General features: G+C 37.0%; 1 long non-coding RNA gene across 1 annotated transcript; it reads right to left on the bottom strand.

Annotated features, from left to right (window-relative positions):
* Window positions 1-10,527: 10,527 nt before the first annotated feature.
* LOC140975948 (uncharacterized) lies at window positions 10,528-12,982 on the bottom strand. Its single transcript, XR_012175087.1, has 3 exons — window positions 12,485-12,982; window positions 11,288-11,380; window positions 10,528-10,722 (listed from the first exon to the last, which is right to left on the bottom strand). It is a non-coding gene; the product is annotated as an uncharacterized lncRNA (long non-coding RNA).
* Window positions 12,983-13,254: the final 272 nt, after the last annotated feature.

The raw sequence follows: 13,254 nt of genomic DNA, 5'->3' as shown, positions 1-13,254 counted from the left end.
AGTTGACTCAGAAGAATGCACCATTTGTATGGTCTGAAGACTATGAGTCCAGTTTTCTTGAGTTGAAGAAAAGACTGACCAGTGAACCGATCTTGACTATTCCATCAGGTACTGGTGATTTTATTGTGTATTGTGATGCTTCTCACAAAGGATTGGGATGTGTTTTGATGCAGCGGGGACATGTTATTGCCTATGCTTCGAGACAGATGAAGCCACATGAAACTCGCTATCCAATTCATGATCTTGAATTGGCAGCTATTGTATTTGCTTTGAAGATATGGCGACACTACCTCTACGGTGAGAAGTTTGAGATTTATTCTGATCACAAAAGTTTGAAATATCTGTTTTCGCAGTCAGAATTGAATATGAGACAGAGAAGATGGCTTGATTTGCTGAAAGACTTTGATTGTGAAATCAAATATTATCCGAGAAAGTCGAATGCAGCAGCTGATGCATTGAGTCGAAAGGTGTGTTCTTTATCCTTATCGACGATAGGTGTTTCCAATTCGATAGAAAATTGCTGTTTGTCTGGATTGATATTTGAGACAGATCATAGACCATTGAGATTATATGCTGTTCAAGTCGAACCAGAGCTGATTTTGAAAATTGAAGCGGCTCAGAAAGTTGATCAGAATGTACAGAATTCTATATCAATGGTCAGAGCAGGGCATCGATAAGAATATCAGGTATGTGGCAATGTACTGTATGTGAATAATCGATTGGTTGTGCCAGATGTTTCAGAGTTGAGACAACAGATATTGTCAGAAGTGCATAGCAGTCGATTTAGTATTCTCCCTGGTGGCAGAAAGATGTATAATGACTTGAAAAGACAGTTCTGGTGGAAACAAATGAAAATTGATATTGCAAAGTTTGTATCCAGATGTCTGAATTGCCAGCAGGTGAAAGCAGAAAGAAAGAAACCAGGAGGTCTACTGCAGAGTTTGTCTATTCCTGAATGGAAATGGGATCACATTTCCATGGATTTTGTGACGCAGTTACGGAGATCCTCCCGAGGTTGTGATGCGATTTGGGTTGTGATTGACCGATTAACCAAATCCGCATGTTTTATTCCATACAAGATGACCTATCGACATGACCGGATGGCTGAGATCTATGTCAGAGAAGTGGTCAGATTGCACGGAGTGCCGAAGTTGACCGTATCAGACCGTGATCCTCGAATTACTTCGCACTTTTGGCAGATTTTACAGCAGGCTCTTGGTACGAAGTTGCATCTGAGTACTGCATATCATCCACAGACCGAAGGACAATCAGAGCGGACTATTCAGACACTGGAGGATATGCTGAGAGCTGCAGTGCTTGACTTTAGCACTAGTTGGCAAGATTCATTGCCACTTTGTGAGTTTTTGTACGGAAAGAAGTGCAGATCCCCTCTGTATTGGGATGATATCTCTGAGGTACCGTAGATTGGACCTGATATGATCAGAGATATGACTGAAAATGTGAAGCTGATTCAGAAGAGAATGAAGACAGCTCAAGACAGACTAGCCAAATATGCCAATGTTCGACGAAGACCGTTGGTATTTGAGGCTGGAGACCGAGAATTCTTGAATATTTCACATTTCAGAGGCGTTGTCAAATTTGGCAAGAAAGGGAAGTTGTCTCCACGTTATATTGGGCCGTATGAGATTCTCGAGAAGATAAGAGATCGTGCCTATCGACTTGCATTACCGCCTTCTCTATCTGGAATACATGATGTCTTTCAAGTATCTTTATTGCGGAAGTATATTTCTTATGCTTCACATATGATTCAGCCAGATGAGGCCGAGCTTGACGAGACACTGAGTTACTTCGAAAAGCCGATAAAGATTCTCGATCGTAAAGAAATGCAGCTCAGAACGAAGACTATTCAGCTTGTGAAAGTTCAGTGGAGTCGTCATAGCACTGAAGAAGCTACTTGGGAGACTGAATCAGACATGAGGCAGGAATTCCCAGACTTATTTTGATGATGTGAGTTTTCTATTTTTGCTTTTGTTATACATTTTCTTCTGATATGATTTAATTGCCTGTGATTTCGAGAACGAAATCGTATCTTAGGGGGGGAGAAATATAATGCCCGAGATGTAATGACTGTAATCAGAAGTGGCTTAATTAACAGTATTGAGATTGTAGGAGCTCGAGTGGGGTAGCCGGGCGTCGGTACACCAAAAGTCTACTCTTTTGTACAGAACCTGTGGCGCCCGAGCGGTAGAAAATGACCGCCCGAGCGCCAATGCATCACAAAAGAAGAATTCAGACAGAACTTCTGGTGCCAGAACGGCTGAAAGTTACCACCCGAGCACCAGAGTAGACAAATTTTAGAGCTCGGACAGAACCTTCCGCGCCCGAGCGGTAGTCTTTGACCGCCCGAGCGCTGACTGCAATTCAAGAAAAATGTGCCACGTTTCTTTATCATGCAAGTTGATATATATATAAACGTTTTTCCCTCAGAATTCAGCTACAAAACGAGAAAGGGTCAGATGATACGCCTTTTATTTGAGGAAATTGAAGTTTACGAAAGATCCGCCCGTCAGAATTTCAATCCGACTTCAGTATCGTGTTTCTATCGACGAGAGCTTCAACTAGACATAAGTTTTATTGAATTTTGATATGGTTTGAAATTATGGTATTGTCAGAATCTGATAGGATTGATATATGATGTTCTTGAGATATTAGACATCGTAGAACCGAGAACAGTTTGAAGAACATATTATTATACATTTGTTATGATTTTTCAGAGATGGAATTGAGATTTTTCAGATTTCTGAGATTATGGATTGTATTGGATATTGGTTATGATTTTTAATTGATATATATTGTTGTCTGAGTTGACGGGGATATCAAGACTATACTGTTATGCCGTCGAAACAGAATTAGATTGAGTATTGATCAGAATGAATATTGATATGAGTTGTATATTGATATTGTTCCTATTCGACACGTCATTTCAGATTGGTATTGACAGCTTCGAATTCAGGACTTCGACTTCGTCAGAACTACGACAAGAAAGGTATAAATCAATGTTAACAGGGAGATCGACTTGGGTCAGACTAGACTTGAGTTTCCCTAGATCACATACTTGTATGTTATTGGTTTCATTCCTTTATATTGTTTGAATGAGTATGCTTAGTCTATTGATTTATAGAAAAGTAGAGAATAGCAGATAGCTATTGAGTGAGAGTCACTGACAGAGGTGCCAGATTATGACAGAGTAGTCACTGGCCCATTGCACATTGTAAGAATAGGCATTGGCAGATATGCTAAGTCTATGGCGGATATGCCAAGTCTATGGATATTTGATTTATATCGATGTTGCTTAGGAAGGGATCGATTCCTATCGCGGAGATTCGGTATATTGTAATATCCAGGAACCGGGGTCCCAAGATTAGAGATGAGTCGAGTCTAAGATGACGAGTCAAAGAGTTTCATCTGTATTCACTAATGTGACATAAATTGTGATTCATGTTCTTTGATACATGGGTTATGCTTTTACATATGATTTTATGTATTGTATTAATTCATTGTTTATATTGGGATTGTATTCTCACCGGAGTTATCCGGCTGTTGTCGTGTTTGTATGTGTGCATGACAACAGGTGGGACATGATCAGGGTCAATAAGAGGATGAGAGAAAGGACAAGTTAGCGTGGTGATCCGTATCAGAAGTATTTAGGTTTCAGCACTTGATATATAGTAGTTTAACCCTAGTTTCGTTTGTTGTACGCTGTACAACACTTGTAATTTTATAATGATGTGTATACTAGACTGATTCCATTACGTTCCGCATTTTTTTAAAAAAAATTTAGACCCTGTTTATCTTAACTGATTGAATTATTCCCAAAGAATAATTAAGAAATGAATTAACGTCTGGGTCCCCACAACTACTGTTTTGACAAAATGAATGTATTTCCCTTTGTCTATTTTTGACTTTGGTTGAGTATCATTTGGATATATTTCTTCTTGAGTGTTGAACCTTAAACCAGTTTTATCAGAAATTGATTTTTGTGAATTCTGCATCTCATTCAGTGCAGTAGATGACTTGTTCCAAGACTGAATGAGCTCAGTCTGTTTTGAGTTTTCAAGAATCAACTTCTGGATTAATGAATGATTTTTATTTCTCTTTGCTTTTAACTCAGCAATTTCCCTTTTTAGACTCAACCCATCAACTGATTCATCAGTTTTGGTTTTATTGTCTGTGGGATCAGTTTGCTTTGCTTTGAATTTTTCAAATGATGATGCAAGCTTTTGATACTCATTTACCATGTCATGTAGTGTTAGATTGAGTTCTTCTCGTGTGAAATCAGTTGAGCTGAAATCAAATACCTATTGTCTAGATGATTCTTCTTCTGCATGATTGGCCATTAAGCACTTGACTTCCTCATCATCACTAGAGCTGCATGAGCTTTCTGGTTCTGACTCCTCACTGTCAGTTTCTGCCCATTTAGATTTGTTTTCTCCAGCTAAGAGTACCTCATGTTTCTTTCTGAAGGACTTATTATCTTCCTTGGGTCTTTTTTTGTGCTCATATGATTTCTTTCTACTATCAGTTGAGCCTTGACTGTCCTTCTTGTGTTTAGGAAAATCGGCCATAAAGTGACCTGATTTGCCACAGTTGTAGCAGGCATTTGATTCATCTTTTGAGTTGTTCCTTTGGTATGGCTTCTGGAAGTTTCCCTGATTCTTTCTGATAAATCTCCCAAATTTTTTTATGAACAGTGACATAGCATCACTGCTCAACTGATAAGCAGTTTTCTCGACTGAACTGATTGGTTCTGTTCTGACAGCAGCTAGAGCAGTTGTGGTTGCAGGGATAGATGGTTCTCTTTCTCTGGTCTGCAGCTCAAATTCATAAGCCTTTAAATCAGCAAACATATCATAAAGTTCAATCTGGTTCAGATCTTTGGACTCCCTCATAGCCATGATCTTGACATCTCATTCCTTGGGAAGACCTCTCATTACCTTCAGTGCAATCTCTTTGTTGGTATACACTTTTCCAAGTGCATTTAACTCATTGATGATACTGCTTACTCTTTCATCATACTCGTGCATTGATTCTCCTGCTTTAATTTTGATGTTATCAAACTTTTGAACAACAACAGAAAGTTTATTTTCTTTGATTTGATCATTTCCTTCACACAGCTGGATCAGCTTTTCCCAAATTTCTTTGGCTGACTTACACATCTTTATTTTGCTGAAGGTTACTTTGTCCAGCGTTTTGTACAGAATGTCTTTAGTCACATTATCAAGATTTGCTTTTCTTTTATCTTCAGTTGTCCATTCATCTCTGGGCTTTTCTATTCTTTGTGGTGCCCCTTCTGTTATGGCAACTGCTGTATTTGTTTTTAGAATCTTCATGGGTCCATCAATTATGACATACCACGTCATCATCTTGTGCAGCTACATGAGCCTGCATTCTGATTTTCCAATCATCAAATTCTTCATTGGAGAACATAGGAATTTTGTTGAATGAAGTCATGCTAGCAAGTTTATAGATCAAAAGTATTCAAGAACAAGATTCAACCGCTCTGATACCACTTGATAGGATCGATTATCGTAACAAGAGTGTTTAGAAGGGGGGGTTAAATAAACACTCTCAATTAAAACTGATATTTTCGAGTTTTGAGTTCAGTTTGGTGAGAAACTGATTCTCGAAATCTTGCTGGTCAATGACAATCAGTTAAACTGAAGTAGTTGAGGAAATTAACTGACTGAAAGATTGAATACAAAACTGAAATAAAATACACAAGGATTGTTTCTGGATGTTCGGAGATTTCAATTACTCCTACGTCACCCCTTCTATCTCAAGGATAGGATTTCCACTAAAAGACTTTGATCGAATACAAGATTTGTACTGATCCACTTCAGTTTGGACTTACCACTGCCAAAAACTGAAACTCTTAGTATTACAAAATGTTCTCAGTGCGTAACTGATCTTAGCACTATCGAATTTAACGGTTATTACAAAGTGCTAATGAGCTCAGATTGTAGCCTTGACTGCTACGAATAAATCAAGTAAGGGTGAGATGAGATTTCGACAGAGTAACAGCAAGCTTTGAATAGAGTGATCTATGTTTTTTCCTCAGCTGTTCTTCTGTCATATTTATAAGCTTTTCTTCCAACGGTAACTTGAGATATATTTGAATCTTTGTATCCGTTGATTGTCACTTCATCATTCCTTGGGCATTGTTTGCTTCATTTATTGTAATGCGGCGTCTTAATTGTTTTAGCCGAAATGCGTTGTTCTAAGCTGCATTGATTGAAGTGCGGCGTTTTGCATTCAGTTGCAATCTGCTATGTCTCTTTGTCGGTTGAATGTTCTTTCCCGAGCCATGTTTAGTTGAAGGAAGCATACGGCTGAATATATCAGCTGATCGATTTCCAACTGATCAGTTTAGATCCGCTGATTTCAGTTGTTAAGTCCAGTTTGCTGAAATATAGTTGCGCGTATCAGTTGGTTGATCAGTTTGTCAGACTCTAGAATTTATAATTTGGTTCATATTATGCCAAACGCCGGAATTTCGTTTCCAACAACAACTGATCAGTTTTCTTTATTAGATCTGCTGATTCCAGTTGTTAAGTCCAGTTTGCTGAATATAGTTGCGCGTATCAGTTGGTTGATCAGTTTGTCAAACTCCAGAATTTCATATTTTGTCAAATGCCGTAATTTCGTTTCCAACAGATATTCCTCACCCGAATGCTCACGGTCACTTCAAAGAAAATTCGCTCGTCTCTTTTTTTTTTGCTCACTACAAATACTCATCGGTCACTCCAAAGAAAATTCACTCGCACTCCAGTAATTTCACTCGAATTCGAGCGTTCCCTCAAAGGTGCTCAAGCTTTGTATTTGTAGAAATCAAACAATCAAGTTCAACTCGTGAACAATTGTGATCGACTCACTGGGACTGCGTAGACAAAAAATTTGATTGTGAGAGACACTTGAATATAGCTCCAACAAGAGAATAGAATAAAATTCAAAAACCAATTTATGGGATATTTTCTATATTTTTTTATTTTTTTTGGGAATGCACAAATATGTGTGTGAAAACTTGAAAAAAAAGAAAAAAAATAATCATGACTCAGGTTTTTCGAGAATCGCAAGATTCACGAAAGTCGAAGAACGAAAGGATAAAACATATCTGATAACAAACGAAAGATAAACAAATATCTAAGAAGAACGAAAGGATAAAACATATCTGATAACAAACGAAAGATAAACACATATCTAATAATAAAAAGGATAATTTACTTGAATAAAAGGGAACCAAAAGCTATGATACCAAATGATGCGATTCTTCGACCACGAAAAGCAAACGCGCTCAAAAAAAGAGTCACGCCCTCGATTCGATGAAACAAAGAAACGGTTGTGTTGTCCTGATATTTTTGAAAGAATAAGGTTGTAATATTCACCTCTAGATTACAAAGAATTTAGCAATAAATATTAACGAGATAAACTGAATCGTCCACTACTTGTTTTTCTTAAAAAGTACTAGAATATTTTTTTTATTAATTTCCCTAATCTCGGCCGAAATACATAAATACATGTATAAAATATTTGACACCATTTTAAAATAAAAAATTCCAACTATATTTGAAAATTGAAAAGAAAGTAATTTGAAACATAAATTCGTAAATCTTTTCCAAACCTAACTTACCAATATTTCAAAATCATCCTACCTCTAACATCCTCTCCAAAACCACTCAAATCATATAAAAGTCCTAAAAATCTTTTACGTAAACTTAAATGTAAATCTTAATCATATTGCGGAAAATGTAGCGCTGGTCCTCGGGTTGTGTGCACCTTCAGTCCTGCAAGATCAACCATCGAAACCTCCATTAACATTAATATCATGCTCACCTGCACTCATCAGAGTCTGATGACTCAGCAAACCATAATCTTGATAATAAGTAATACATATACAATCGTATGCAACAATGAAAATAATTTTACTTAAAATAACTTTTCATGAACATGCATAAACATAAACATATTTCCTTTCATCATTTCATATCATATATCATTTCATCATAAACATTTTTCTTTTCATCATAACCATATAGGTTTTCCTTTTATTGAATTCAGATCGTTAATTGTGACTTTCGTTTCATCATAAGGTCGATGGGTCCATCTACATGTAACCACAGTACTGCGAGGCGGGGACATCAACGACACTCTCACCCGTCAATAGAGCCTTGGCCTATCATCATCATATGGAAATATGATCATCGGGGTACCTCTGGGGTCCTCTCCCATAGACGGGCTCCCTCTGGGGTCTTCTCCCACAAATGAGCTCCCTCTAGGGCATTCTCACGTAAGTGGGCACTCTTCGGGGACTTTTCCCTCACGATATCCCCAATCATATCATCATAACAACATCATAGCCACAATTACTTCACCTCCTCCAACGTTTCATATTTTCATCACTTAAAAAAATCATGCATATAAATATCATTTTTCTTTTTAAACCAAGCATGAAACATATCTTTTAGCTTTTACATTTTCTCATAAAATTCCTTAAACATTCAAAAGAAGCATTATATCATATATTACAGTATTCGGGGCACTGCCATGCCGTTTACTATTTTTCAGGTGTAAAATGACTGTTTTACCCATATAAGTAAAATTTCTCGGTTTTGAATTTTTCTTAGTTTCATTGACTCTAGACGATCCTAAATAATTATTTAAGCTTAAATTAATTTTTTGAAATTTTTATTTAGCTTAAATTCAAGGCTTTCGATTTAATTTTGTAATTATTAATTCGTGAAGCGTTTAATTCCCGAATTAATTCAAACTTTCTTATTAAATTCACAAAATTTAAACATAAACTTTTTATACTTAAATTACCCTCGTGAACCATGATTCGACCCCTGTGAACCACGTTTGAACCATATTTTCCATTAAACCCTAAGAATCGAACCCTAACCCTTTCCCTTGAGCCATCTCTCGTTTTCTTCGAGCCATGCCCGAGCCACTTCGAGTTAAGCCCTTCCCAGACCACCTATGGATCCTCCTGGCCAGCCATGACCGCTTGAACTGGCCCCTAACCCACTGCAATCCTCCTACACGTAAACAAGAAGATGCGCGAGTCCTTCATCTTACGCCTAGGACTCCTAACACCCCTAGGACTCCTCGCCCAAGCCATCACCCGAGCCCTCACCCTCTAGACCAAATTTTGACCTCTCTGTGACCTGGCCTAGACCAGCCCTATGATGGTAGCCCCTTCATGCAATCATACATAAAGTTTTGGAACATAAAATCATACATTATTCATCAATGAATGCGTAAAAATGAAAATATTCCAAAAGAAATCATGTTTTTCATGCAAAAAATAAGCAAACACATATTAGGATGTGATTTATTAGGAAAAAAGATTTATGGGGTGCTTTGCGTAATTTACGCTCGAAAACGAATCGACGATGCGAAGAACGGCGACGTAAAACCTTGGCTGAATTTTTCCTAAGAAAACCGATGCTTTCTCTATGCTGATCTTACGTATGTGCGTGTGTTTTGAGCGGTATATAAGAGTTTGTGTGGTTTAGGGAAAGGGGGCTTGTGCTTTAAGGGTTTTGGGGTGGGGTTTTGTGCTTATTTATTTTAATTGAAAGGTGTAGAGTAAGCTTGGGCACATTAATATGATATACAAGGCGCATAAAGTCCATTAGAGAAAAAAATATTTCGGTTAAGAAAGTTCGTGAAATTATTAGCCGAGTTGTCAAAAAGTTCATATTTTCGTTGAATATCAAATACCATTAAAAATTACATCTCGTCATATAAAATCACCTCAAAACTCCTTAATCTTAAAAATATCATAAAGCATCAACCTTATTTTAAATAATTAAAAACAATTAATTAAAAAAAAATTTCATTTTTTCAGCCCTCGGTCTCCGATCCTTTATCGTATATCGAACAACCTTTAAAAATACAGTTTTATGAATTAAAATAATAAAAATCCTATTTTAACATGCATATCTCAATTAATTGATGCCATTAAAATCATTTTAATTGGTCATTTTCTATTTTCCTAGTTTTGCATACAGTTGTATTACGGTTTCTTATTTTTGGACCTTACATAAACAATCGAAAATCAAACGAACCTTGAAAAAACTCGTCTTTGACAATCCGAGTGAAGAACAATCGACAAACGCCACAAAGTGTTAAACTTTGATAAGTTTGATTTGAGGAACACACGAATGTGCATACAAAGCCAAGCTTTGAAATTGAGAGAAAAACTCAACAATATGATTAAAACAAATAATATAATTTAATAATTCTTTTTTACAAAGGATTATGTAATAAAATATAACAAAATTGCAATATAGTGTTTCCATATCTAAAATTCGTAAAGCGGCGCACTCGGGCGCGAGATTCTACTGTCGGGCGTGTGTTCTTTTTGACAGGTTGCGTTTGGGCGTTAAGATGTTATTGCTCGTTCTCCGTGTAGAGGCCTCTAAATACGTACTTGAAAATTTGCGAAAAATTTAAAATTTTTCTTTTTAATTAATTAAAATGCATCATTCATAAATAAATAACTGATAAAAATTTAACCATTCAAAATAGCAGCGGAAGTAAATATTTGTTTGCAAGATAATAATTTAAAACAATTCAACAACGAAGAAATTTGTTTGAGTCAAAATAGTAAATACTAAAAACATGAGGTCCTCGGGTTCCACCACTGCCGACCCAAGCTAGCTCAATGGTCCCCGCCCTCGGTCCCTGCATCATCTGTACCTACAACAATCAAGTCTAGTGAGTCTAAAGACTCAGCATGCATATATCGTAAATAACGAGTAAATAAATAATAAAATTGCATGCAAGTGAAAATATCATGTCGTGAGGCCAAACGTAAAATATCGTGTCATGATTAATTATAATACGTGCATAACTGAAATGAAAATCATGGTGAAAATGTTTGCTCCTTGGAGCCCTGTAATGAAATAGCATGTAATAATTTTCTTGGTGAGATTATGGTCTACGCAAGTGGCCCCTGAACTGAACTGACCGGTAACTGACGACCGGGTGGTACAAAACTGAACTGACCGGTAATGGGCGACCGAGTGGTACCAAACTGAATTGACCGGTAACTGGCGACCGGGTGAAGTAATAATCCCATGATAGTAAAGTGACCACAAGCAATATCGCATAAATCTCAAAATGAATATTTTGCACGTAATATAATTAAATAACATAATTGAATATGAACAATTTCGATTTTCTTGCATTAAAATCATGTACTTGCGATATTTAAAAATACCTATATGGCTTGATTGAAGAGTGAAAGAATATATAAACATGCCTTGGTTTGTTTTGACAGAAAACAAACGAAATAACGACGCGGCGCGGCGGAGACGGAGTGCTCTTCACTTTCTTTCTTTTTCTCTCTTAATTCCTTTAAACCAAGCATGCACCATAATTATTATAATAGCGAAAAAAATCGTAAACATGATGCATGAAAATTTAAAAATATCATGATTTGTGCTCAGGGCGCTGCCAGGACTAAAATCTCACCCCGGGTGCAAAATGATCATTTTGCCACTGAAATCCCAAAAATTATCGTTTCAACCCTGGACCTCTAAAATTGACTCGAAGGTTACCAAATTCCTCAAAATATCCCAAAACATATTTAAAATCATCCCTAGACGTAAACTCGAGCTCATTTCATAACTTAACCGAATTGTTTTAAAACTTGGACCGGGGTTCCGGTTTTAACCCGAATCGAACCGAAACTTAATCAAACTTTTCCCAACTTTTTACCACACTTAGTGAACATCTAAAAGGTCTTAAAGATCTCAAATTCAGCCCTTAGACACTTGAATAAAGTCATGAATGGTTGCTGGAAAATTCCAGCAAGCTTCCCACCTATTCGAACCCTTTTGTGCATCACCTATCCAAGCTTTTGTCCCTAGCCCAAAACCAACCGGACCAGCCATGACCCGACCTTCCCTAAACCACCCTAGGACTCCACTGGACCCAATGATACCACGGCTACACTCCCATGCCATAAACGCAGCTCGCTCGATCGAAGGGCACCTCGAAGGCACGCATTACCAACTTCCAACCCCTTGCTCGTTCGGCTTCGTGGTTGGTGCCAGCGATGGCCGAGCCTTTCTAAGCCGTGGTTCAGACCTCCCAGGGACTGTTCCGTGGCTTGGTTTGGCCCTTGCAATGCTGGTCCCTGTCACTCCACCGATCTCACCATCTACAAGCCCCAAAACCTCAATAACTCGGCCACACCTTACTTAACACTACAAGTCCTCACCTCCAGCTTATAAAACCTCTATTTTATGGTGATGGCAGTCCCTCAACGCACAACACAGCAGCCTCCTTGCATAAATTCAGAAAAACATGAGAAGAGAACAAAAGATGCATGTATTTAAACCAAAAACCGAGATATTTCCATGATATGCACCGGATCGAGAATTCCATCAACAAATAAACATATTACAGCAGGTATATAGCATATATGATGCAGCAATAAAAGTAAGTAGCGTGCCTTGATGTTTCCTACGCAAGAACGTCGAAGAAATGAGCAACGGGGAAGCGCCGGAGAATTTTGCTTGAAGAAATGAACTTGGCCGAGAGTTGCATCCATGGAGATGCTGAAACTCACGTGAAATGTTGAAGGGGAGATGGAGTGTCGGCTGATGTAGATTAATATGTGTAGGGTAATCACAAGTACCATATTTAATTGGTTAATAATTTAATGAATGGGCCCTGATTTGATAATTTAAAGTTTAATTAGAGTATTAAGCCCAATAAACTTAAAAATAAGCCCATTAAATTCAAACACACTTTTTCGAAAAATATTTCGTTTTGGTAAGTTCTTGAAAATATTAGCCAAACCCTCAAAAAGTCCCCCGATTCGCTAAAATTTGTGTACCGTTAAAAATTAAAATCATGCGGGTAAAAATACTCAATAAATCTCAATTCTTGAAAAATACCTTTAAAACATCTTAAATTAATTAATAAAAATTAATCATGTAATAAAAATAATTTTTTCTCGAAAATTCTTCGGTCTCTGATCCTCGTTCGAAATTGAAATGCACATAGAAACCCTAATGCGTGAACTTTTAAAATTTCATGAATTAAATCCTATCATGCATGAATTATGAAATAAAATGCATAAAAATAATTAACAACCTAAATTAAAATAAAATTATAGATTACATGAATTATGCATAAAAATAATTAAACACAATTTAATAAAATAAACATACATTTTATGCTTTAAAAGAATTTAATAAAATACCAAAGAAATTTAAT

This window comes from Primulina huaijiensis, chromosome 4 (genome assembly GCF_012295235.1).
Source record: "Primulina huaijiensis isolate GDHJ02 chromosome 4, ASM1229523v2, whole genome shotgun sequence".
Taxonomy (NCBI): Eukaryota; Viridiplantae; Streptophyta; class Magnoliopsida; order Lamiales; family Gesneriaceae; genus Primulina; species Primulina huaijiensis.
The sequence above is the reverse complement of the archived record's forward strand: the minus strand, read 5'-3'. Positions and strand labels throughout refer to the sequence as shown.